General features: G+C 42.3%; 1 protein-coding gene across 6 annotated transcripts in view; it reads left to right on the top strand.

Annotated features, from left to right (window-relative positions):
- LNX1 (ligand of numb-protein X 1) overlaps nucleotides 1-24,371 on the top strand; it is a 121,830-nt gene that overhangs the window by 5,454 nt on the left and 92,005 nt on the right. Inside the window, exon 1 of one of the 6 annotated variants that reach the window (XM_064710393.1) lies at nucleotides 9,809-9,879. The exons of 4 other annotated variants lie outside the window; for them this stretch is intronic. The gene's annotated coding sequence lies outside the window, so the exon portion shown is untranslated. Of the gene's footprint in view, nucleotides 1-9,808; nucleotides 9,880-24,371 lie in introns of those variants that run through there. One more of the 6 variants, XM_064710396.1, reaches the window with a different exon arrangement.

Raw genomic sequence — 24,371 nt, 5'->3', positions numbered from 1 at the left:
GTGAAAATTAATTACGAGGAAAGTTTTCTATCTCTCTAAACAAATTCAAGATATGCTTAAGGTATCAATTGAAGCAAGCATCTAGGAGTACATTGTTTTAATTAGGAGATGGCAGTCTCAAATGCTACTTTTGAATCCAGTCCAATGTTTTCAGTGTACACAGACTGTTTCCAAAACACTTTTAAATATTAGAGCTTCAGCTCTGGTTTTAAGTACTGCAGTTTGATGAGCTGTTCTGGTCTGGGGCTAGTAAACAAGTCTAGAACTTGCTGGATTTCTCCCAGCAGAAAAATCGTCATCCGCTTACTTTTAATGTTGTCTGGATTTGTCAAGTTTGTCGTGCAATTTTTTCTCTGGGATAACATGCAATGCAGTCATCTCCTGGGAATATGGGAAGATTTTCAGTTGTAATAATAACATTCAAGTGAGGTTTTAGTGAAAAATCCTCCTTGTGTCTATAAAAGAGGTCAACTTCCCTGAAGCTAAATTTTCACAGCAATCTGCAAAGTTTTTGATATATCACTCCTGTTGAATTTTAATAGGGACAGAGTGCTTAGATTTGTAAAGATGTTTGATTTACATCCAGACCATGGGTCTGGTTTTTTCAGCTTCCCAACATACAACAGATGTACAGGTAAGAGCAAACTAGTTTATGTGTGGATACAGGACATTTGTGATTATGTTACTCATGGAATTAACTGGTCAAAAAAAGATGTTTTCATCCAACCACAACATTCTTCTGGTTGTTAAGAAGATATTCAGACATGCGAACAAAAAATCACTCCATGCTGTGCTTAGGCAGAAAAAAATTTGTGCAGATCAGAGACGTGGAGATACTTTTCAGTTTTTGTTGGTTTGTTTGTTTTCGTAATTTTAAAACTTCTTTTTGTTCCTCTGCTCTTCATCAACCCAACACATTCTAACACAACAAATAACAGTCACAAAACCCCTGCTGTTATTAACACTGCCCTGGGCAAACACTATACTAGGCAAAATGTCTGTTGGTTTGAGAAGCATTTCTCCAACCTTGCAGAGATTTTTGAGCCTGAAGAGCTTCTCAGGCATGGACAACACTATGGATAGTGTCTGTAGCATGGCAGGCACCTTGTTGCTTCTTTATCCATGAACACATTTAGACAAAAGCCTAAGACACTTGCTGTCTGAGCTACCAGATGCCTTTTTGTAGGAAGGAGATGCTGGTCTCTTCTGCTTTTCTAGGCACATTTAAAAATACTTGGAGACTGCACAGTATCTGTGCTCTTACTGCATTTGGTGCAGCTATTAATGGTCAAGGCTGGGCTGTTTGAACTCAGGCTTGCTTTATCCCCTGAAGATATTATGATGGCGAGTGTGTCACTCCATCAAAAAGTAGATGGGTTTTGAAATGAATGCACAAAAAACTCAGACCAGAAGGGCTCAGCATCAGAAGTCTGGAGGTGGTACCACAGGAATATGGAGAAGGAGGCAGGGCATTATCCAAGCTGCTAGGAGAGCTGAGAAATGGAGCTGAGTCACAAGCTTCTGACCAGGCTGATGCCAAGTTTCATAGACATTCTTTCTCATGAGGCAAAGTCTCCCTGGCTGGATGGGGAGCCTTGCTGGCTGGACGGGAGAAGACATTTCTGATTAGGCTTACCCTGTCTGACAGGATCACTACTGTGCAGACTGCTTGTAGCTGTAACAAAGTCCTTTCATCCCACAGAAGGGATGTAAGATCTGGTCTCTGGTGGGCTGGGTTTCTTTACTTGCTATGCTGTGTAAAAAGTCAGAAAGACTTCCCTTTTGCACGGCAGTACTGCCAGCCTGGTTGTTACATGACGCTTTTTAAGAGCTATTTAAAATCTCAGCTGACTGAAATGTGGGGTGGAAAGCCTGTTTTGTATTTTGTCACACAAAATATTATGTTTATTCTTCACTAGATTAAAAAAAAAAAATCTAACTCTTTGTTTTAATGTGGGCTGAGTCTAAAAGGGGAATTCTTTAAGTTTCCAAATTTATAAAGTGTTCTTCCTGAGTGGTTAACTGTTCTCACATTTGTAAAAAGGAGGGAAGAGAAAACTGAAAAAGAGGTTTTGAAAATAGCCCTGGACATTAATGGTTGTTTGCTGATTTTTTTTTTCCTTGGTCTAATTCTCATAAAGGTTTCTCATATCCCAATATTGTGCTACTCTCTCCTTAATGTCTACTATGAAAATAAGTTCAATATTGGGAACATTTGTATGGAGTTGGTCTGTTTTTATTATAAGGCATCCTTGTATCATAAAGCTCTGGACCAGGTCTTTACCTGCATCTTTAAATATGAAGGGACAGAAACTCAGCTGGCCTACATTGGCTTAGTTCCATGGAATTTACTGCTCTGAACAAGTCAAAGATTTCACCCTTTGCAATAAGATTCCTCTTGATGAGATTTATTTTCTTTTGGTTGTGTAAATAATCCTTGAAATACAAAAGAAAAAAGTTGTATTGATTCAGCCTTGCCTAACTCATGGAAGAAGTCATATGCAAGAAAAATTGCAGAACTGCAGCTCCAGCTGCAGCAGTCTGCAAGTGGCAGGACAGCACCACGTTGGAGGCTCTCTGCCTGGGTTTGCCCACGTGCTGGGATGGCTGTGAGCTAACTTAAACCCCTGCACACACAGGTAACTGAACCTTAGCTTCAGCCAGTGTGTGTAATTAAATATAGCCCCCTCCTCTGTGCAGCCTCCCAGGAGCCCACAGGCAGGTTCCCGTGGCAAATCCACAGGCACTGGCCCTGCCTGGCTCCTGGACCCTGGCAGAGCTGCTGCCACCAGCCAGGCATGGTGAGGACAGAGCCAGTGACAGCTGCAGCAGGGGAGATACCCAGACCCTGGTGCAGCAGCAGCATCACTGCTCACATGGTCCCAAAGGCAGGGCAGCCCACCCTAACCACCGCTGCTGGAAAAGCCTACTGATTTATTTATTTATTGGTTTATATCAACCAGCCATGGATTATTAGCTAAAATAACAGGAGGACCTGCCTTTCAGGCTGATGGCAGCCACATTTGCCATCTTGTTACGGCTGGAGCTTGATTTTGACTCCTGCTTTACTGTTCCTTGAGGTGATAGCCACATTTTAAGATTAGATGAAGACACCAAAAGCTGAGGACAGAAACCACACACTTCTAAATACTCAGCCTGCCATTTACCTGTACCATCAAGCTCCTCCTTCCTTCAGAAACTCCCCCCTAACTTTCCCATGCCATTACCCACACAGAAACGGGTTCTCCTCTTTACAGGATACTTTCTTTTAGGGCCTGATAATTTTACTGGCTTCTGGAGCATTTTTTTGGTCCTTTCTATCTTTCTTTTAAAACTGTCCCAGCTGAGTTGCAGTAGCAAGGAGAGTCCCAGCAGAGAGCTGCACTCTGCTGAGGCTCTCAGGTCTCTGCTGAGCAGTTGGAGGGTAAGTAAGCATGACATTCTGAAGTGAACAAATTATTAACCTTCAAAAAAGGAGTTTAGAAAACATGAAAAAACATTATTTGAGGTGTCTGGAAGCCTACTGTGAGAGTCTGTGAAAGGGATGAGGTGGTGGTTGTAGAGGTTGTTACTGCATGAGCTAAACCAAGAAAGTAGGAAGCTTCCATCAGTTGCTTTGTGGTAGAATAGTCAGACTGAGTTTCCACTTCATCCTGTCCTTTCTAGTAAAGAATTAAAATGTGCACCATTTAAAGTGATAGTTCTGGCCAAAAACACAAGCAAAGTCTATGTAAGCAAGTGCTGGAGAAGTGCTGCCGCTTTTCAGCTTGGTGCAACTGTTTTTCCATGCGTGGGCATAACCACTGTCAGCAGGAGCAGTACATCCTGCTGGATGGGAAAAAATACAGGGCAGAAATCCAGCCTGGAGTCTGAAAAATAAAACTAGTTTAGGAATAAACAGTACCTGTCAGGCTCAATGACACAGTCATTCTGCTGCTTGCTATGGCACTTTTCTGGTGCTCATTGCAAGTAATTCATACTCAAAAGGAACTCTGCATAGGCTGGGAATTCTAGCCAGCAGCCAAGATCTCCTGCTCACCATATAATTGTGGTAATTCCCAAGATATGGAAGTTTTGCTTTTCATAGCTATGCACTGAATACAGAACCAGTCTTGTTTAAGGTTGGTGGGAACAGTTCTATGAACCAAGAGGTCAGGAAATGAAAGGCCCTGGCATGGCACAAGCAGCAAAGTCTCCTTTGCAGTGCAGCAGCAGCAGGTGGATGAAACCCATGGATCCCAGGGGAAAAGTCCCCAGTGAGGGCTAGGCCAGGCCAGGAGTCATGCTGGGAGAGGGGATGTCTGAGTGACACCTGTAGGAGGCACTGGCCTGTATCCAATTCCACCTCACCATTACTGTATTTACCATCTCTCTCTGGTGCATGTGGTGGTGCCTTCCTCTGTTGTACTTGAAGTGTGGGCTATCTCCTCCACTCACTCCAAATACAGCAGCATTACTGCATTTTTCTCATTGTCTATGTGGAAATTGTACTGCCATTTTTTATTTCCTCCTCTATAAGGAGGAAGGTGGGAAGATTTTTTTTTTTTAAGAAATAAAACATTTCAAAAAGAAAGGCTTACCTAAAAAACCCCATATATTTTTCCTTCTTGGGCTCTAATTTATCTCAAAGCTGCTTCCTTTCTCCTTCAGAGCCTAGGTCTTGCTCTCTAGGATGGGGAAGCACCTCTGGTACAACTTTTCACAAGGATTTCCAATGATATTTGCTTTCTGCTAGCCCACCAAATGCAAAAACTTGTAAAATTAAGAAAGCCAAAAGAATGAGGTCAGGACAGTAGTCATGAGAATGCCTGAGAACACAGCCTCTGACTGCTGCCTTCTGTACCAGGCAGCACTCAGACAACCTTTCCTTGATATTGCACTCCTGAGACCAGCAGATGCCATGTAAATCTCTGTAAACCCCCACACCATATTGCATATGGCAGTGCTTAGCACTCAAGTGCTCCTTACCTTGTTTCTTGGTATTTTTAAATTGATACATTGTTTTTCGCATTTTGTTGCTGTGCTTGTTTTTGAAAACCAACCAGATGTGGAATCTGTTTGCAGCTGACAGAACTAATTAAATGAAAAAACTGTGTTTTATTCCTTTGATTACCAAGCTCTTTCAGATGAAGCCATGTCATCTTAAAAGATCTTTTGGTTATCTACTGATAACCAAATAAGATATTTTAAATGAAGGACTTCATAAAAGGTCTCGAGAGAGGCTCTTTAGTTTTCCTTTCAAATAATCCTGGAGAGTTCCCCACGGAAGTCTCCTATTTTGAAGTAAATTTCCTGGAGAACAAGGCACACGTGCAAGCTCCAGATCAGTCATTTCTCTCACACATGCATGTGCAAACACCCAGTTGCACAGGGAGCTTGCAGACAAAACCAGACTGTTGTGACAGCAGGTTATGACAACACAGATTTTGGTGATGGAACTTTTCAGTTCTGATTCCTGTGTGAAATCGTCCCTGATTTTGGGAACTAGCTAAATTGCTTACTTATTTAAGGGACTTCGGCAAAGAACTCACAATGACAACATTAATTAAGATAATTTACTGCCTTTTTCTGCAGAACAAATGGATTCAGTGGACTTTTATTTCAGCCTCATCTCTTTTAAAGTCTGATCAAATAGTTTGGGAATGCTGAGTTCCACATACGAAATGTTGCTTATGACCAATTAGAAATACATAATGCTGTCTCTGTTCTGATTTTGGGTGAACTCTGTATTAAGCCAAGTACAGACTTGTAGGTCTCTGAATGTCCTGGTGCCAGCACAAATCAACTTGTATCTTCCTCATATTCTCCATGATCATGGAAACATCGACAAAGCTTATGAAATAGCTTACAAAATACTTTCACCAGCACTGTTATGAGAGGCACTCTGCTGAAGATGCAGCTTCAGGGTCCTTACATTAACCTGGCTTCTTTTTCTTCTCCACCCCAGGGTAAGTTCTACTGCTAAGAATGTTGTTTATAGCTGAGCTATGCCTACACCAGGGCTAATTAGTGCACAAGAGCTCTCCATAGTGGTCCATATAGCCAGATACCTCATATTCAGAAATGGGCAGTAATAAAAATCAGGGGAAGAGATAAAAGAAATTTTGCAGAGTGCCTGAAGGCACCTTTAAGAACCTTTACAGGTTTGGAAATTGTGAACCATAATTTGAATATAAGCTACTATGTTTAGAATAGATACAAGAATAATGCTCTGTAGCTCTGATCAGTTTAGGTTTTGATCAAGATGTACTTTGGACCTTTAGCAAAGGTTGAAAATGTATTTTCTTTTGTTGGTTTTAAGCCTGCTGCTTGATAACCTGATTAACTGCCTGTTTCTTCTGTATCAAGGAAAAGGGAATGATCATTCCCTGTTTATTTTCTCTGTGTATTTAATGATTTGATAGATCTTCATTGCATGTCCTGTGTTGTCTTGATCTTCTGCAGTTCTATTATTGCCTTCAGGGAAAAAAAAATATCTGAATGTATCCACAGATGGATGCAGTGAGAAAACATTTTCTTCTTTAAATCATTTCTGATATTTCATACAGTGTCTCCAGAGCAGCATGTTGACATTTTCCCAGTGATACTGACATCTGTTTTCTGCATGGTAATGGCTATTTCAGAGCCTACTACAGGTACAGTTAGAGCAATTTTTCCATAGTACACTACTTTTAATGTACCAATCCAGTTTTAACATGAAACTCTTATGCCTATTCTAGTTCTGAAAAAAAAGCATCAGTCAGCAATAAGGCATGGCTTTTTTTCTTAGTTCTAATTGTCAATATATCATAACTCTGATTATCCATTTTGAGTCAGCTACTTCAAGCTACAGCTTATCTCCTAGGACACACACAAACAATTTGGTGTTCAGAATTCAGTTTAAATATGTCACATCTGTCATTTTGCTGCAGTATTATTAGAACTGTATGAACATTTATAAGACTTCCATGCCTATTCTTGGGGGTTTTTTCATGATTTTTTTCCCTGTCTTTTTTTGGTAAATTTTCTGCCAACAATTTAATAAATGGTTTGAGAAGCTCATGATCTACAGTAGATAGCTGTTGATTTGCAGGCTGTTGCAACTTCCTGAGCAAAGATAGGATTTAAATCTGTGCTGTGTTAATTATGCAAACTGTACAATCAAACTACACATTGGCTCTTAATTAAGAACTGGCTGAAGCACAATAGATTCCTAATTGTAAAATATACATTGCTAATTTAATTGTTTAATGCAGCTGCTAACCACAAAAGAAACATGGAGTTTAAGCTCTCTCCTGACAAAGAAGCATGTACCTGAGGGAAATGCTGCCCTTAGAATGGGACTATTCGAGTGATTTTAAAAGGGAATCTCTTAGGATATGGCTATGTCGCTGAACCATGCTTCCCTTCAAAGGTAAATGCGTGGGTTTGGGTGGAGGGGGAAAAGAGATCAGTTTGTCGCTATTGGCAAAATTAAATTCCTTTCTCTCCAACCTTCCCTCACCTTGCTCATTCTTGTTACCATTTCTCTCAATGGTTTGAGCCCTAAATATAGAGGGGTTGGGATAACTATACACAGGTTCTGCCTATGTGTAGTTCTGCATAGAAAAAGGGTCACTAATCTGAGGACTGAAATAGTTAGCTGTGTCACTGAGGCTGTGTACTGCATACTTCATTGCTGGCAGCTTGGGCTCTGTGTACCACTTACCCTGCATGTGTGAGAACTCGCTAGGCTTTGTCTCAAAAATTATTGAGATGACCTTGCAAGTAGCCAATTAATTCTATTTAAATACTTGCTAATGGCCAGAGAACAAGCACAGTGCAAACTAAAGCTAAATCTTCAAGTGCTGTTTTGCCAATAATTAGACTCAGGGCCTGCAAGCAATGGCCTGCTATTACAGTTTGCCTGAAAGCCCTGACACTTTTCCCCTGACAAAAGTGGTATTGAATGCAGGGCTGTGATGAGGGAGCTGCAGTTGCATTCATTGACAGTATGCCTGAGGGTAAGAGACCTGCATATACAAGGTGTAGAAAATACTTAATTTACTTGTTAAATCAGTTCCCTCTGCTGTTTCCCATTAGCAAAAGTCTTTACCAGCTGTGACTGTAGATCCTGCTAAGGCTTCATGGAAACAGTTTCTTTTTGCTCCTGTTTTTGCAGGTTGGATCTTAGTTCTTTGTGTTGCAGAAATTTTGAGTAGAGATTTCTGAATGAGAGAAAGAAAGAGCTGCTTTTTCCTGGGCTGCGTGGGTGAGCAGAGCTGAACTGAGCCACTCAGGTGACAGCAACGTGCTCTTCTTTTAGATGTTCAAACAACCCAGTGGTGCTTTGCCTGTCGGTGTCTAAAACCTGCCTGGAAGTAATAGGTAAAGAATTTTATATCTGCCTGTGAAAGGAGGTGTGTGTCTGTAGCTCTGGTTTGATATGGTTCTGTATGTAGCACATTCTAAAGGGCTTTGTTGGTGGACAGGTTAAGTGTTTTCCTGCAACAAGTTTCTTATTTGTAGCAGAAGATTTTCTTTCTTTTTCTATTCTGTCTCTTACCATATGTTTGCACTTTGCTTGCACGCTGTGGTTGCTTACGGTCAATACAGATGTACTACAGCTTTAATTATGTATATAATCTAAGTGCTTAGACTGTGAAGAGCTTTCATAAAAATATGATCCTATCCTGACAGAAAAACTAAAGATCTGTAAATTCGCAAATGGCACATAATTTCTAGTGTTTTTTCACTCTACACTTATGTAACTACTTGATTTGTAATATTACAAAAATGTAACCAAAAATTTGGTTCTTATCCTTCAAAATTATTTGAGCAAAGCCAAACAATTGAAATGGATTACAAGGCAAATTTGCTCAGGCATTGCTGCTAGGTTTTCAAACCATTGGACAAGAGCCCTCATTTCTAGGACCTTTTCATTGTTCCTCTGTGGACAGGCAAAGCTGTATGCAGCCTTTTTTATTCTCTAGAACCAGATGATCTGGAAGGAAGTCTGAAAAGCAAAAAATTATGCAGATGACAGTATTTTACCTCTGAGTGTCTTAGTCTGGTTCAGCAGTTGTTGTTCCAAGAATAAAGATTCCCTTGTCTTCATGTGGCTTAGCTCACAGTAGAGGTAAGAGTTGTCTTTTAAGCTTAAATTTAGCCATGGATCCAAGCTATTCCAAATGGTGTTTGCAATGTTGGAATCACTGTTCTTTCATAGCTTCATCCATGGCTTGTGCTTCAGAATGATAATGCATCACCACTGTGTCCTCATCCACTTAGTATCAGTTAAATAACCATGAGGCCTATGGAAAGGCTAGTTATGATTGCTTTTCCCCCCTAAGCAGAGAAAAAAAGTAATACAGGGAGTAGCTTTACCCCAAAAGCAATGCACTATCCCTGTGATTGATTGTTTACTAACAACTGTAATGTAGGTCATTGGGAATTAGGGCTGCTTCCTTCCAAAAAGATGGTGGGTGGGATCAAAAGCCCAGCTGAGGTAGATCTACACCAGTGCACACAGAGGGCAGCACACAGAAGGAGCAGGAAAACTAATTCAGTTACCATCACAGAGACATTAGGGGAAGGCTCTTCCAAGTGGAATGCTGCAATGGATAGCTAGAAACACTTCAGAAGGGGCAGGTAAAGAAGGGGAGATGATGGGGTAGTGTAGGGGGATAGAACATAAGTAAACAAAGGTAGTATGGAAGGTAATCTTACCCCCTAAAGAGTTGCAGCTGAGCCAATCATTAAGGATTAGGAGCAGGCCTGATGTTAACAGGCCACAGCTGTAGCAAATAAGGAGAGTGTTATAAAAGAGTGGATTGGTTGTGTGAGGGGAACTGGAGTCAGTTGGCTGCTGTGAGGATGACTTAGTGCCTGGAGGAGCTGCCTACAATAAACATCAGGGAGGTACAAAACTCTCTCAATGTAGAACTCTTGCAATGTAATGACAACAGGGTAGCCCTCTCCAGTTAGGGAGAGTTGATTGTCTAGAGCTTAATGATGGTGAGGATAGAGTTGAGTGTTTATGGGTTAGAATCAGAAGGCAACAAGGCAGGTATCCTGGTGGGAGTCTGTGTGGCAAAGAGGTAGCTGAAATATTTCACAAGCAGCTGGGAGAAGTCTCCCAGTCACCGGTCCCTGGGGGGGACTTCAGCTGACCAGAAGTCTGCTGGAAATACAACACAGCAGAGGACACAGCCTAGGAAGGTTCCTGGAGTGTGTGGCTGACAACTCCTGACACAGCTGGTGAAGGAGCCAGCTAGGGGGGGTACTCACTGGACTTGATGTTTGTGAATAGTGAAGAACTTGTAGTGTTTGGAGGCCTCTTGAGCACAGCAATAACAAAATGATAGAGTTTTGATCCACAGAGAAGCAAGAAGGGCCTCAGCAGAAATTCTGTCCTGGACTTCTAGAGGGCAGACTTTGGCCTGTTTAGGAGACTGGTTGAGAGAAGAGGGGATCAAGTGTCCCTTCAGTCAGTTCACAGATGACCCAAAGTTGAGCAGGTGTGCTGATCTGCTGGGAGGGCAGGAAGGCTCTGCAGAGGGAACTGGACAGGCTGGATCAATGAGGACAATTTTATGAGGTTCGAAAACGTCAAGTGCTGCATCCTGCCCTTGGGTCCCAACAACCCCAGGCAGTACTACAGGCTGGGGCAGAGTGGGTGGAAAGGTGAGCAGCTGAGAAGGGCCTGGGAGTGCTGATTGACAGCAGCTGAAGATGAGCCAGCTGTGCCCAGTTTGCTTGTGCTGCTCCATTCCCTCTGAGCAGGGCTGCTCCTCTCTGGGGGAGGTGATTGGGTTGCTATGAATGAACAGGAGATAAAGGAGATGCAGGCTGTGCAGGAAATGCAGTGACAATAAATAAATGCAAAGGGTGCTCCAGAAGAGGGAGGAGGGGATATTGAGGAAGAGAAGAAATGGGTATGTCTCAGGAGAAGGAGGAGGCAGGGTGGGATGACCAAGTCCTGTGGAGAGTCCCAGATGTCCCAGGTAGCCATCTCCCATAGCACATTGGCTGGTTTGCCCCTCTGCAGCTGTGGATCATTCCAGGAATGGTCCTGGTAGGCTCCAGAGGAAGTCAGACAGCTGTGCTCTGCCCTTGAGGTGAGCATCATGACATGACTGAACAACCACAAGGAGGAGAGCAGTAACCAGCAAACATGGCAGATTTCTCAGGGCTCCTGTTGTTGACAGGTCTAGCTAAGGCATGAGGGAATAGACTATTATTCCAGGAAGCTTTAATGATTTTAGCAGTTGGCTTGCAAGGAACCCGGAATGTTTTTATTTTTCTTCACTGTAATAACAGGTTTCCTGGGGCGTCATAAATACATTATCTTCACTTTACTATGATGCTTTAGATTTGATTTGATCTTTCTTTTTTTTTTTTTTTTTACACCAGTGCAATCTCTTTCTTAATTACAAATATAACTCTTTTCCTCAACCATTAAGAGATTTTTTTTTTTTTGTGTAATTTATGTGTAATTTTATAGAAGGGCCTGAAAGCCAGACTACTAAGTCTGCTCCATTTCCTGTAAGAGAGGTTTCTTGCTTTGGTGGAACTAACTGCCATGGTTTCCAATGTGGTTGAGAGAGGTAGGGGAGGATGCATGTCAATGTCTGTATGTCTCATATACATATGACTATATGTAAAATGTGGTTTTCTGCATACATGATAATAGGACATGGCTATAATGACGTATATTTGGGGTATGGGTATAATTTCTGTTCTCATTCATATGATTTGGTGACAGGTAGTATGCGTTTATAATAGATAAATTAAAATATCTGCTGTACCATACAGGCCCAGCCTACACTTGGTGGTGTGGCTGGACTGGTGGTTTCTAGGCAACTTGTGCAAGTGTTCCAAGATTAGCTCTGAAATCCAGGGATATTCAAGGAAATTCACAATGGTACGTCATTCTTACTGCTAGCATTTTTAGTTCTCAAATAAACCTCAGCAGAATGTTCCTTGAACATCAAGAAAAAAGGGTTTTTAGGTTGTTTTTGTTTTGGCGCTTTTTTTTTTTTCTTGCTCACAAACACTGGCACAGGGTGCTTAGAGATGTGGATCTCCATCTTTGGAGATGCTCAAAAGTCATGTGTACATGGTCATGGGCAGCTAGCCCCATGTGGCTCTGCTTGAGCAGGAGGGTTCCAGAGGCCCCTTTCAACCTCAAGTATTCTGTGGTTCTGCTCCACATTGGAGCTGTTTTGTGCCTGTTCATGTCCAGCAAGATTTTAAAAACACCCCCTTCATTTTAAGCCCATCTATCTTTCCCTTAAGAAGAAATAACTAAAGGAATGAATTTTTTTTCTAGGAAGACATGAAGTCTCAAGATACTTCAATCTGGTGTATCTTCTCTGCTTCTGCTGCCCAGATTTAATTCACTCAGAACTAGTGGCAGGCCTTCTAACATGAGGATTATTCATGTGGAAGTTCCTGCTGCTTTCTGTCTAGCAGAGATGTGCCAGGCAATTCCTAGGGCTTGGTGTAATCTTTTTTTCTACTAACTTCTTATTTAATTTAGCAAAGCATGCCCTGTATTTGATCTAGCTCAGCCATCCACTTGGATGGCTCACACAAGTTGTCTGAATTGGAAAGGAATGAAAAGCACCCAGCTGACATTGGCACTGCTCAGTGAAAAGGGAAGAGCTCCACAGTGTCAGGAAAACAATCCATCTAGTGCTTTTCATCTTGATCTGCCAACAGTTTGCATGGTTATATTGCCCATGCTTGCTCCTTAGAACCTGCGATCCTCACACTCTTATCCCAACTGTTTCAGTGCAGTTTTCCCCTTTGAGCTCTATTTATAAGTTTGAGTTACAAACCAAGAAGTAATGTCCAAGTGTAAAGGAATTTTCTTGGTGTGCTAAGAGAACCAGTTTCCTTCTCATCCCAGTAGCAGGAGGCAACAAGGGACCTCTGTAGGAGAAAACAGGACTCCAAGACCATCCTATGCGTTGGAAGCCAAGCATCTTGTGGGATCTCCGGCAGTAGCCTGTGTCTCTCAGGTCCAGGTCCTTTGCTCCTGGGGCTGTCACTCTTGCTTCCTTCTTGTCCCTCTGCTCAGCTGCATTTCCTCTGTCTTGAAAATGCCTCAGCACTGGGGCTTCTGCCACCCACTATGTGCATGACAAGGCAGATCCCTCTTTCCATGTGAGTACATTGCATCTTGAGGTGTAAATAAGGATCAGCAGTGCAGTCCCATTGCAGACTGAGCAAAACATCTGCTTTCCCCAGACAGAAGGGCAAGTAAACAATGACAGGCAATATTTGCCATACAGCAGTCTTGTGCAGCCTGTGATTTGCAGCCCCTGATTGATTCATAACACATAGGAAGAGGAAAGGAGACATGATGGCTAAAAAACACCCTGGCTTCTGGTCATAGCAATGGGAAAATGGCTTTTCTCACTGGCAATGCTCAAGAGAAAGTGTGCAACTTAAAACAAAAAAAATAATACTAGGATAGTGGCTTCTCTTCCCCCACAGTGGTAGATTACTCCTTGATTTCAAAATGACTGGAAAACACTGCTTTCAAGCATTCAGCCTGCTAGCAGGAATTGATCCTCTGGGAAATAGTTGATGTCAAGCATAAATAAGATTTGGAAACATACTGGCTAAGAGCTGATTGTGACCAGTAAATATAGGTAAGTGCGACTAGCTGATTTATGGTTTTAAATACTGTTTCATTAAAACAGACTTACTACTGTTCTTGAGCATGACAAAGCCCAAGACAGGTGGCTGGCTGTTACAGAGGAGCCATTCCTGGCTACTGTCAGAGGGGCTGCTTTTGGCAGTGCATGTAGAAATCACATTGTCTCTGTGTGGTATCTAGTCAGCTTATTTTTGAATAAGAGCACAACTCCTCTGGCAGGTCTGTGGTTGCAGTTACAAGGCTGGGGTGATCAGTGAGAGTTGGGCCTGGAAAGGGCTCTTTCCCCTGGGTCAACACTGGGGCTGCTCTGCAGCTGAAAAATGCAAGGCTAAATCCAAGTCAGATGGTACTGAGAGAGATTCTGGTTTCTGGGCTTTTTTCTGACCAAACCCCAAAATAGTTCCGGTTTTTGGGAAACAAATTAAGAGGTTTTTGAGTGTCACCTTTACTGAATGGTGGAGCAGTTAAGGAATTGGTCCACTTCTTCTATCACTGCCTTGCCCAAGGTGGAGGCAGTCAGGAGGACCTCAACCTCTCCTTTTGAAGTTGTTCCACTTTGGATAAACAATTAACATTTACTAGAAGAATGACTGGTGCTCAGGAAGTCTAACCTCTCACAAGAAGACCCGCCAGGCTACTGATTCATCACACACGTGTGCTCTCTCTCAATGAATAGTTAATGTTTTATTAAGGGTGGAACAGTTCCAAGGGGATGATTCAAATCTTATCCCTGGATCCAATACTTGGCTTTCAGCTAATATGCTTTTTGTTCCATTAGAAATGTCATTGCTTTTACACAACTCTTTCTTCTTCTTCTCATCTAAATGCCTGTCTTTGTTTCAGTTGATTTTTGTTTAGTTACTTGCTCAGACAGTGCCGTCTACTTTGCTCCTTGACCCTGAGAGAAGGAGATCTGTGCCTCCATTATATTTGAGATCAGCTGAGTCTGTGAAAGGGCCAAAGGTAGTTTTGTCTCTGCAACAAGCTGAGAAGGGCTAAAGTTTTCCCATCTCCACACTGTCCTCCAAGTCATTCGGAGCATGTTGCCCCTCACCTGCTCCACGTGCCCTTGATAAACTTGGCACTTCTCAGCAGCCTGTTTCAGAAATTAGCAAATGTGCAAGGTTGCATTCAGTCCTTGTCAGACTCATTTTCACCACCTTCTGCCTCTCTTAGGGTGGTTTTGAAGGAGGAAATACAAACTACAAGTGGTAACCAGCATGTGCAAGCAGTGGGGTCATGCTGCGTTGCTTTGCCAGCAGAGAAACCCAGAGGGAAATCCCGAGCTGAGGACATATACATCACCTTTATTCTGTGGCATATAGTCCCAGCCTGAACTTGAACCTAACTTGGGTTCACATGAAAAACATCTGCTTTCAGGACTGTGATGTGACATTTCAGCTCAGGATTTTGTGCTGAGCTTGTAGATACATTTCTCTGCCCACATGGTGACATTAATGTGTGTGCTGTTGCACAACAGGTCCTGTTCTCAGGGGGGTGGAGGTGAATGGAGAAAGTGAAAGTAGGGGTGAAACAGCTGAAGGAGATGAGGTTGTTGTGTCTGCACTGGCTGTTGGCCTGACTGGTTGGATCAGTCACAACCCAGAGGAGAATCAATGACCACTTCATGGCTGATAAGAAGATCAGTGGCTAAGTGGCACTTACAGGGCTGCTAACAAATTGCACTGCCAATGCAGCCATGAACATTATGCATTGACCTTTCCTTGGTTCCTTCTGCCTTTTGGCCAACATGTCTCTTCTAGCTTCTCTCTCCTGAAAATGTCTCTTGTCTGCTTTACCCCCAAGTGGTGATAGGAGACCTGCATAAAACAATTGTAGAAACTCCCATGGTCACTGGCTGCTTGGCTAACCAAGCCCCAGCTGTTGCAAACCACAGGACTTGCACTGATATCCCAGAGGCATTAAACCATTCCATGTGGTACATACCATGTACACACATATGTACATACCATGCCATGTACATAACCTTGTCCACAACAAAGCCTAGTGAAGGAGTTGTGATGTTAAGAATAAACAACACAAATCAAGACAACAGTTAACATATTGAGAGAACATGTTTGCTAGTTGTAAATTATAAATTCCAGTTGCCCACTTTGGGAAAGGAATGTGAGTGACACCAGCACCTACACTCAAATTTCAGATCAGTTGCACCACCTGCTTTGATTCAACTTGGTAAAAGGGTTTTAATGATATCTACTATTCTTCATGTGGAGCAAGTTGATTTTGTGAATCAAAACATGTATAGCTTTGCAAATTGACCTCAACTCTAGATTTCTGTAATTTTTTAGAAGAAAATCATTGTGTTCTTAAGATGTTTTCTCTGCTTACATTGATGTGTCCACCCCACACCTTGGTTGTCTGAATAAACTCCCTCTTACAGGAAAATCTGCAATGCCTTATCATGGTGTCCACTATTGCACATGGCTTTTTCTTACCCCAAATAGCATTTGAGCTAACTTGGGCAATGCAGAATGAATTTGGGTTATGCTATCCAAATCACTTTAGGCCAAGTTTTGTCCTGGTAGGGAGAGAAAATTAATGATGTAATTACACTGAGATTTAGGGGCAGGTTAAAGGGCAGAATCTCACAGGAAACGCAGTAATGAGGAAAAGTCATTCCACTTTTGAAAACCATAGGCAATGTTCCCTCCTAAACTTGCCAGCTGCTCTTTGCCTTGTTTTCCAATGCTTTTATTAGTTGCTTTGTAAGGGTGCCAAAGACACTGAGGATCCCGGGAGCTTTTATTGCAAGGGTGGATTAAGACTCTCTTAGGTGTGGTGATTGTTCAAAGATTATGCTGTGAGAATGGCCAAGCAATGCCACCTTGGGACAGGGAAATTACAGCACAGTAGCCCCAGCCAGGGAAAGATATCTCAGCTGCATCACCCTTGTTGGAGAGAAGCACGGACAAAGTGACCAAACTGAAACAAGCTCTGGTGATTTTCTCATGTAAACCCCTGCTCTACTGCCTTGCTGGCCTTCGTTTGGTCTGTGCAAAACACAGCCCACCTGCAGGTTTGCACATCTGGTCCCTACCGCTGCTTGGCTGCCTTGGGAGTGCACTGGGAGCAGCGAGCACAGGCTGTGTCCCGCCGCTGCTCTCACAGCATGCCTCTGTGTGTGATGCAGCTGGAGGTTTGGATGTGGAGTTGGAGTGCAGGTCCCTTTCCAGTGGTGGAGTTGGGCTGTTCAGCCTGCAGCTTCCAACTGATTTAACTCATGAAGTGTCGCTGCCTCCGCCAGAACTCTGCTGCCTTTTGTGTCTGTACAGAGGCCTTGTCCTCTCTCTCCCCAATAATACTGTCTCCCTGTGGACCCTAACAGATCCAGGCAAGCTGAAATGATTATGCTGCCATCAGGGCACCAAATCTCCATTTTTCGTTAGAGACTTAGAATATGGGTTTTCAAAAAAACCCCAAACAACAACATCCAGTGGCGAAGCTGATGTTTTTCATGCATAGGTCAGAGTCAAGCCTTCCCTTTCAATAATTGACATGCAATTAGTAAGATACAACTGTGACTCATTTGTACTCTTCTCTGAAGCTCTGTGTGCTGGGGGCTTACAAAGGAGGCTGCTCCACACCACCTCGCAGGAGTACAGTAGATACATAATTTGCAGCTGCTTTCAGGAATCCTCCTAGTCTTTTATTAAATACAGAGTTTTCAAGTAATAGATATTTTAGGATTTTTCTACAGAAAGATGAAAGAAATAGTCTTAATTTTCTTTCTACCCTTACATGTTCTTTTCTTGTTTTCCAGATTTGAGCAGGTGCTGTGTTTTCTTTCCTGTTGTAACTGTCACACTTTAACTCTTATTTTATCTTTGTTAAAAGCTATATTTTTATGAGCTTGTGGAACATGTTCCACAAGTACTTTCCTTTTCCTTCTGGACATGTAGTAACTTGGTTTTAAATTATTATCCTCAGCATGCCAAGGTATTCTGAAGAGGATTTTAGCTATGTTTCATGACAGCAGTGACCAGGAAAATCAAAACACTGGGCTTGAAGCACATCAGACACCTCTTAGAGGAGAGGACTGTCACTTTATAGACTTTCCTCTCTGAAGAATGGTACCACTGCCTTGAGTGCTCCAGCTCACCAAAGCTGCAGAGCAGATGGGAGAGCACTGTGGCAAATCCGATCCTTCCCCTCTCTACAAAGTAAATGTAAAGCAACTTCCTGCTCTTTTATAAAAGATTTTTCATTGGGATGTTTCAGTTTAGTATATTTTTTTCTCTCTGATATCTCGTCTAGAACAATTTGAGGTGCCATGGATTTCACAGTCAGCAATATTTCATCAATGGTTTACGTGTACCTACATTGTCATGAATGCAAGTTGCTGAGGTGGAGGTAGTTCTCCCTCTCAACATGCAGAGAGCAGCAGGGAGCAAAGCCTCTGGCCCTGGTTCAACCAAGGCACAGCTGAAGTTCACCCAGCTGGAAGAGAGAAAGGATGACAGGGTTACTGCTGAGCCTCTCCCACGGGAAGATGTATTCTCTGTTGTAGTAACACAGGCCAGCAGTCCTGTTTGAGCAGCTCCAGGACCAAGTCCCCAGTGTGAAACCTCTTTTGTCAACTGCAGCCATGCTCACTGCAATGTAGGCTGGAAAAGACCTGAGGAGAACCTTTTCTTTTTTAAAACAGGTTGTTACATACATCAAACTAGAACAAGTCTTCCCATGATCTGAGAGAGAGCGGTAAAAAGACCTAAAGCAGAAGGTTGGCTATATAAATTGCTATCCAGATAAGAGAGTCTGCTAAGATATTATTATGACTGACAAATGAGCCAAAAAGCAGATGCCTGCTGCTAAGGCTGTGGGTTAGAAACCTGGAGGGACTTGAGAGGGACTATTTTGAACAGGATTTTGGCAATGCTAATGATAATCTGACAGAAACATTTAATATCCACTCAATTCACTGTTGGTATTGACCTAGCACTCCGTGAAATGACTGAAAGAGAGTGGTGGAAGGAAGATGAAACAAACAGATGATAAAACACTGCACAGTATAAAGCACTGTGAAAGTGTACTCTTTTAAAATGAAAAAAATGAAAAAAAAACTTTCCATTGAAAAAGAGCAACAATAATTTTAATATGAGAGCCACAAAAGTTTCTAAAATGATGTTTCAATTAGCTATGATTTATTTTCTGCTGTTACGCACTTTCCTTTTCCACAATTGTTGTGCTGTGACCTACAATTGCATTCTAATATTTTGGCACAGGTTTTGAGTCTACAACAACAGACACTTGAGGCCATGCAGCATATTCTGGTTGGTCTCTGATATCCTTTCTGAATGAGCGCTTTTGGCCTTGAGAATGTTATTTGTGAGATGAAGTTAAGGAGTGCAATTCTCGTTCATAAGACCTCTCTTGCCTTTTAAGGAAGACCTTTATAGTCAGTTTTCCCCTTGTTTCCTGTCATTTTTTTTTTCCTAGAGAAGCTAAACTGGGGTGCTGCCCACAACACTCAGTTCTGAACTCTCATAAATGAGCAGGAACAGGCAGTGCAGTTCCAGCTGGCCAGTAAATGAAGTGTGACAAAAAGCTTTACCTTTCTATTTTAAAACAGAGCAAAGCTTTAAACTGCTCTACATAGAGAGATTACAGGCATTGAAACAAATTAAAATAGCATATATCCTGTGTAGCAGATGACAAGAAATTACTATTTCAGTCCTTCACAATTTTAACTCCATTTTCCTCGAATGTTTTATGCAGCTTTGTGAGACACCTTAATTGCTACAGGATACCCTCTCTCAGCAAAGATTTCCATGAATATTGCCAATTTGCAATACAGGGAATGATAATATTTAAGCAAAAGCAACATCTTTAAAACAAAGCCCCTCTTTTCACTTAATATTCTGACAGTACCCCAGTAAAGGAATGAAGTTAGGGTACAGTGAGACAATTTTGAAATTGTATAGATTTGGGCCTGATTAATGCTGCAGACTCCTGTCAGGTATCAGTTAGCATCAACTGAAAACACTTCTTGGTTCCAATTGCCTGGAGAAGCTCTAGTTCAGTAAATGAGAAGGCAGAGAACAGCAAGAGCAATGGGAAGCAGAATGTACTCAAAGTACCACATTCTGAATATGTAAGTTTAGTAGCTCCAGACTCACATTCCAACCGCTTTTGACAAACCACTAGTAGGCTTGTCGTAATACCAGTGGCACAGGGAAACTCATAACTGTGTATGTCTAATTAGATGAAGGAAAGGTGTAAATAGATCATATAGTGGTGACCTGAATATAGAGGGGAATGCTTCAGGGGCATGCATTTTTTTCTATTTTAAAAAGTTATTGAATTGTTGTTGTATTCAGCCTTTATTTCCACCACAGATACAGTTAAGATGCTCAAAAAAACATAGAGAAAAAAGTTCCTTCCCACTGCAGGCATATGAAAGATTGTCAGATTTCTGCTGTTTTCATTTTAACAGTGATGTTGAACATGTAGCTGCTGCCCCAGGTGTTGCTGTATGAGCATAAGAGGATGTGAACCTGTTTTTTTAAGTCTTCATAACTCCCTGGAGCAGAAAAAGGGGCTTCTTTGGAAGGGATGGTGCAGAACTTTTCTACTTTTATGTAAAATAAGGCCCTGTAAACATTTGACAAGCAGATCTCTCTCTTGATTATACAGAGAACATAGCTTTGGCAAAGAACCAAGTCAAATCCTCTTGTGATCACTATGAAGATTTGCACAGACCTTGTATGAAAGCAGAGCAAAATGGAGTTTATTCTTTCAAAAAAACAAACAGAAATACCCTTTAAAAATCCATCAATTCCGTCATCCTGACCTTATAGATGTTTGCTCTCAGTCTCTGAGAAAAACCTTAGTAATGCCATCAGGAACTCCACCTACCTGTAAGGTGAGTGACTGCTTAGTCATGGTGTATAGGAAGGACTTAAAGGACAGAGAGAAAGGGGGAGGTACCAGGCACATCTGTGCAAAAAGGAACTCTAACCTGGAGTCTGCTGCTATCAGTAAAAACCTGCCATTCAAATTCCACTGTCCTTTTAGAGTTTTGTTGGCTGTGGAGCTGCACTTGTAACCTTCCATCTCTTGTGCTACTGTAGCATAGTCAGAGGGTGAGCACTGTGAGAAGGGACAGAAGCCTACAGCTTGAAATGATCAAACCCACAAAGTGAACCTGCAAAATAAACTGTTTCACAAAATATATAGCTATATGTAAAGCTATGAGCTACAACTACATGTTTAGCTATAAGTAAACAGCATATAAACTACATATAAGTATAGCTATATGTACAGCTATAAGTAAACAGCAACATCTCAGCAGCTAGAAGCCTAATTTCAGCATGAAGCTGGTCATACTATTTCCCTAACCTCTCTAAAAATCTGTTAACATCAGAAATCATGGATCACCATTATTTATCATAGTGCAGGTTCCTCAGTTATTTTAGTCTGGGTAATACGCAAGTTTTTTTGCTACTTTTTTTTTAATATTAGGGATACAAATATCTTATTTGCTTGTTGTTCCTTTACTGCCTTCATCAGTATAAGTATTTCTTTTGTATTGCTTACAATTCTGGTTTTGCAGGAGATTATGTTCTCCCTTCCCCTCCTTCCAGGTGTGTACTTGGTGGAGCTGCTGGTGTGTGATCACACAGCTTTTCTAACCACAATGCTGCAGCTCCTGCAGATACTGTCTGTGCTGTAAAGACAATCCTCCAGTGTTTAGCACAAGTGTGCCATTTCCTCCTCTCAGGCTGTGATATGAATGTGGGTTTTTGTATGCTACAACTGGAAACATTTGGGAGTTTCAGCAGGATAAACTTTTATGACATTACGTGTCCCTTGCAGGTGACACTGCTGTTGCTCAGGGAACTTACTCTTTCCATTTACCCTCAAATCTTCTAATTCCTGTGTGAAGGCCTGACAAGGCTGTTCCCTGGCACCATCTTGAGCATTAAGAAAGATGCCTGATTAATGCATGTGCACATGCAGCACTCCACAGAGATGTGCCTGTTAACGTTAATGCTGCTGTCAGTAATGTGCTTTCTGAAAGACAGGATGCTCAGCCATGCTAAGAAACAGAGCACAGGCCATGCCTGGGGACATTCCTGTGGTGTTCAGCCCTAAGACAGATGTGCAAATGGAGTCTGCCTTGTTTACTGTCCTGACAGCTTTTTTATGGGAACTCAGCAAAGTATCATTAAAAAAATTACTATTTTAGTGAGTGGACGCTTTGCTTCCTAGTCCACTTATTTTGGTAACTGAGAGGGCACACACACTTGCTCCTGTCATAGGTACCAGAAAATGCAAGGAGATGTATCACAACATGGACTACAGGAGGATGCTCTAAGGGAGGATATAGTCTTTTGGGGGTAACTCTTGAAATCTCATGCAGATGCCTGAATTTAGGCATCTAGTGTTAGATGAGAGACCCCAGAATATCTGAGATATCCACATAGAGTTGGAGGCGATGTCACAGGAGTTACAGAAGGTCCATGTCACAATGGAGGTCAGGCATCCTCAGCATTTGATTGTCTGAAAGGGCATGAGAAGCCCAACAGTTGAGTACAACCCTAAGTCATGAGGTGTCAATAAAAACACATTTCAGTTCTTAGCAACTGGTTTTTTGTGGATAATCAGTGTTTGTCAACACAATTCAGTGTTTGGGAACACAATTCAGCATGAAACAGGCTTTATTTCAATGTTTTTGTTTGTGTTTCTGCCTTCTGTTGTGGAAAGAAACACCTCCATTAAGAAGTTTTGAAAGCTGTAGGCTATGAAGTGATATTTGAGCTCTGTTAGCAGGCCATGCAGACTACCTTAATGCCTCAGTAACAAGGCAAATGTTGCAAATCAAGGCTTCCTGCAGCACATTTTTGAAATCACAAGAATAAGAGTAATGGGATTTGTCTTGCTGTGTTGCAGAAATACTGTGTTCCCATCTAGCTTGAAGGCTGTGTGGTTTGCCTTGTCCTTTCAGGAACAGCTGCTTGGTTTCTGCCGGGGAAGATGGATGGTCCTTGTTGTCCCTTGGTCAGGTCGAGAGCTGAGCAAACACACGGAGCTGATGGCCTCGGGCAGTTCATCGCCTGTGGATCAACACCACTGCCTGCAGCCTCTCCTCTTGCTGCTTCTCACCCCTGCCCCCTCCCTACCTCCATAAACATGACAAGCAGTGCTGCATTATACAAACTCTTCTTCCACAGTGGAAACATCTGCAGCTTGAATGCTCCTGCAGAAATGTCACCTGGGGAAATGGCTCTTCATTTTACGAGAAACCTCTCTTCCAAGCCCTCAGAGGGGCCGGGGGGGAGGGGACACGCTTTGACACTAGTTCTGTGCTGTTTTTCAGGGATTTTGTGGAAGAATGTTGTGTCTGATTTTGTGGATTGTCAAAACGAAGCCAGATGGCAGTGGATTAAGTGTAATGCTGTTTTGTTGTTCTTGGGCTGGCGACGGCGCTTCCCCTTGAGCGAGGGAGCCCTCCCCGCACAGCAGCCCCAGCCCTGCGTGCCCCCGGCCATGGGGGCCCCTTCCCATGGGCTCCCGAAAATGCTGCCCTGGAGGGGGGTACAGGGGAAACTTTCTTCTGGTGAGGACTGCTAATTGGAAACGGCTTCCTTGACTTTGTTCATGCCTAGATTATTCACCAAGAGCCTGTTTGCTGCGCTTGCCATTCGACGAAATACAGGTATTTTCCAATTGTAGTAGTGGGTTTGCTTGCTGAAGTGGAGTTGCTGGGTGAGCAGCTGAGAGCCAGTGCAGCCTCGTAACTTACAGTTTTGTATTTGGTAGCTGTATTTCCCGATGTTTAGAAAGGTGTGAGTTTAATTGAAGTGTTTCCCATGAAGCATTCAGGAATTTCAAGCCTTTTGTTGATTCCTCAGTGTACTTATGCTTCAGTCTTTCTCTCCATAAGAATGCTTAGTGGGGTCTCTTTCCTCTATGACTCTACCTTACTTTCTTTACATCTATGGCACATAATATCTTTGAAATCACTATCTTTTGTCCAAGTTAAGGTAGTGGAAAAGGCCACTGGACTCGGAAGATGTAGAGGGAGGATGTGTAGACAGACACAGACAGGCAAAGATGTGATTGCCTCATCTTTGTTTCCCTAAGAAATTGGGTTAAGGATAAATTCTTAATTAGGGAGATGATGAATTTAAAGCTGTGATTCTGAGCATTTTCTACTTTCTTAATTAAAGGTAGACACAGAAAATTTCCTCTTGCAAGAATTGTTCTCTATACTCTTTCCCCTTGTCTTGACCCCTTTTTCTTTCCAAGATAACTTTTGACTGATTGGGTTGCAGAGCAGTCCTGTCACTCATCCAGAGCCTTGTGAGGGCCACTCAAGCTCTGCACCCTGTGCTCAGCACCTACAGGTCAGTAGCTTATGAAAACACTTGCAAAGGATGCTCTACATTTTTCCTTTCAGACTGCAGCATCACTTCAGCTGTAAGTTTAATACTTTTCCTTTCATTTACTCCACCATGATCATTCATTGCAATTTCAGTTCAAACCAGCAGATTTTATTTTGCAATGAAACTGCATGTTCGCATGTAGACCACTAAGAATCTGCTTAGGTTTTTTCATAAAGTCCTCAGGCCTGGAAAGCATTCTGATAAAAACCTTCTGCTTGGTAACACAAGAGTAGCCATAAACCAAGTCAGTGCTGCTGCCTTGTTGTGCTCTGTTCTGTTCTTTGCTAAAACAGCTTCTCAGCTGCTCAGGAATTTTTTTGAAAGTCAGCCAT

This window comes from Zonotrichia leucophrys, chromosome 4, assembly GCF_028769735.1.
Source record: "Zonotrichia leucophrys gambelii isolate GWCS_2022_RI chromosome 4, RI_Zleu_2.0, whole genome shotgun sequence".
Taxonomy (NCBI): domain Eukaryota; kingdom Metazoa; phylum Chordata; class Aves; order Passeriformes; family Passerellidae; genus Zonotrichia; species Zonotrichia leucophrys.
The sequence above is the reverse complement of the archived record's forward strand: the minus strand, read 5'-3'. Positions and strand labels throughout refer to the sequence as shown.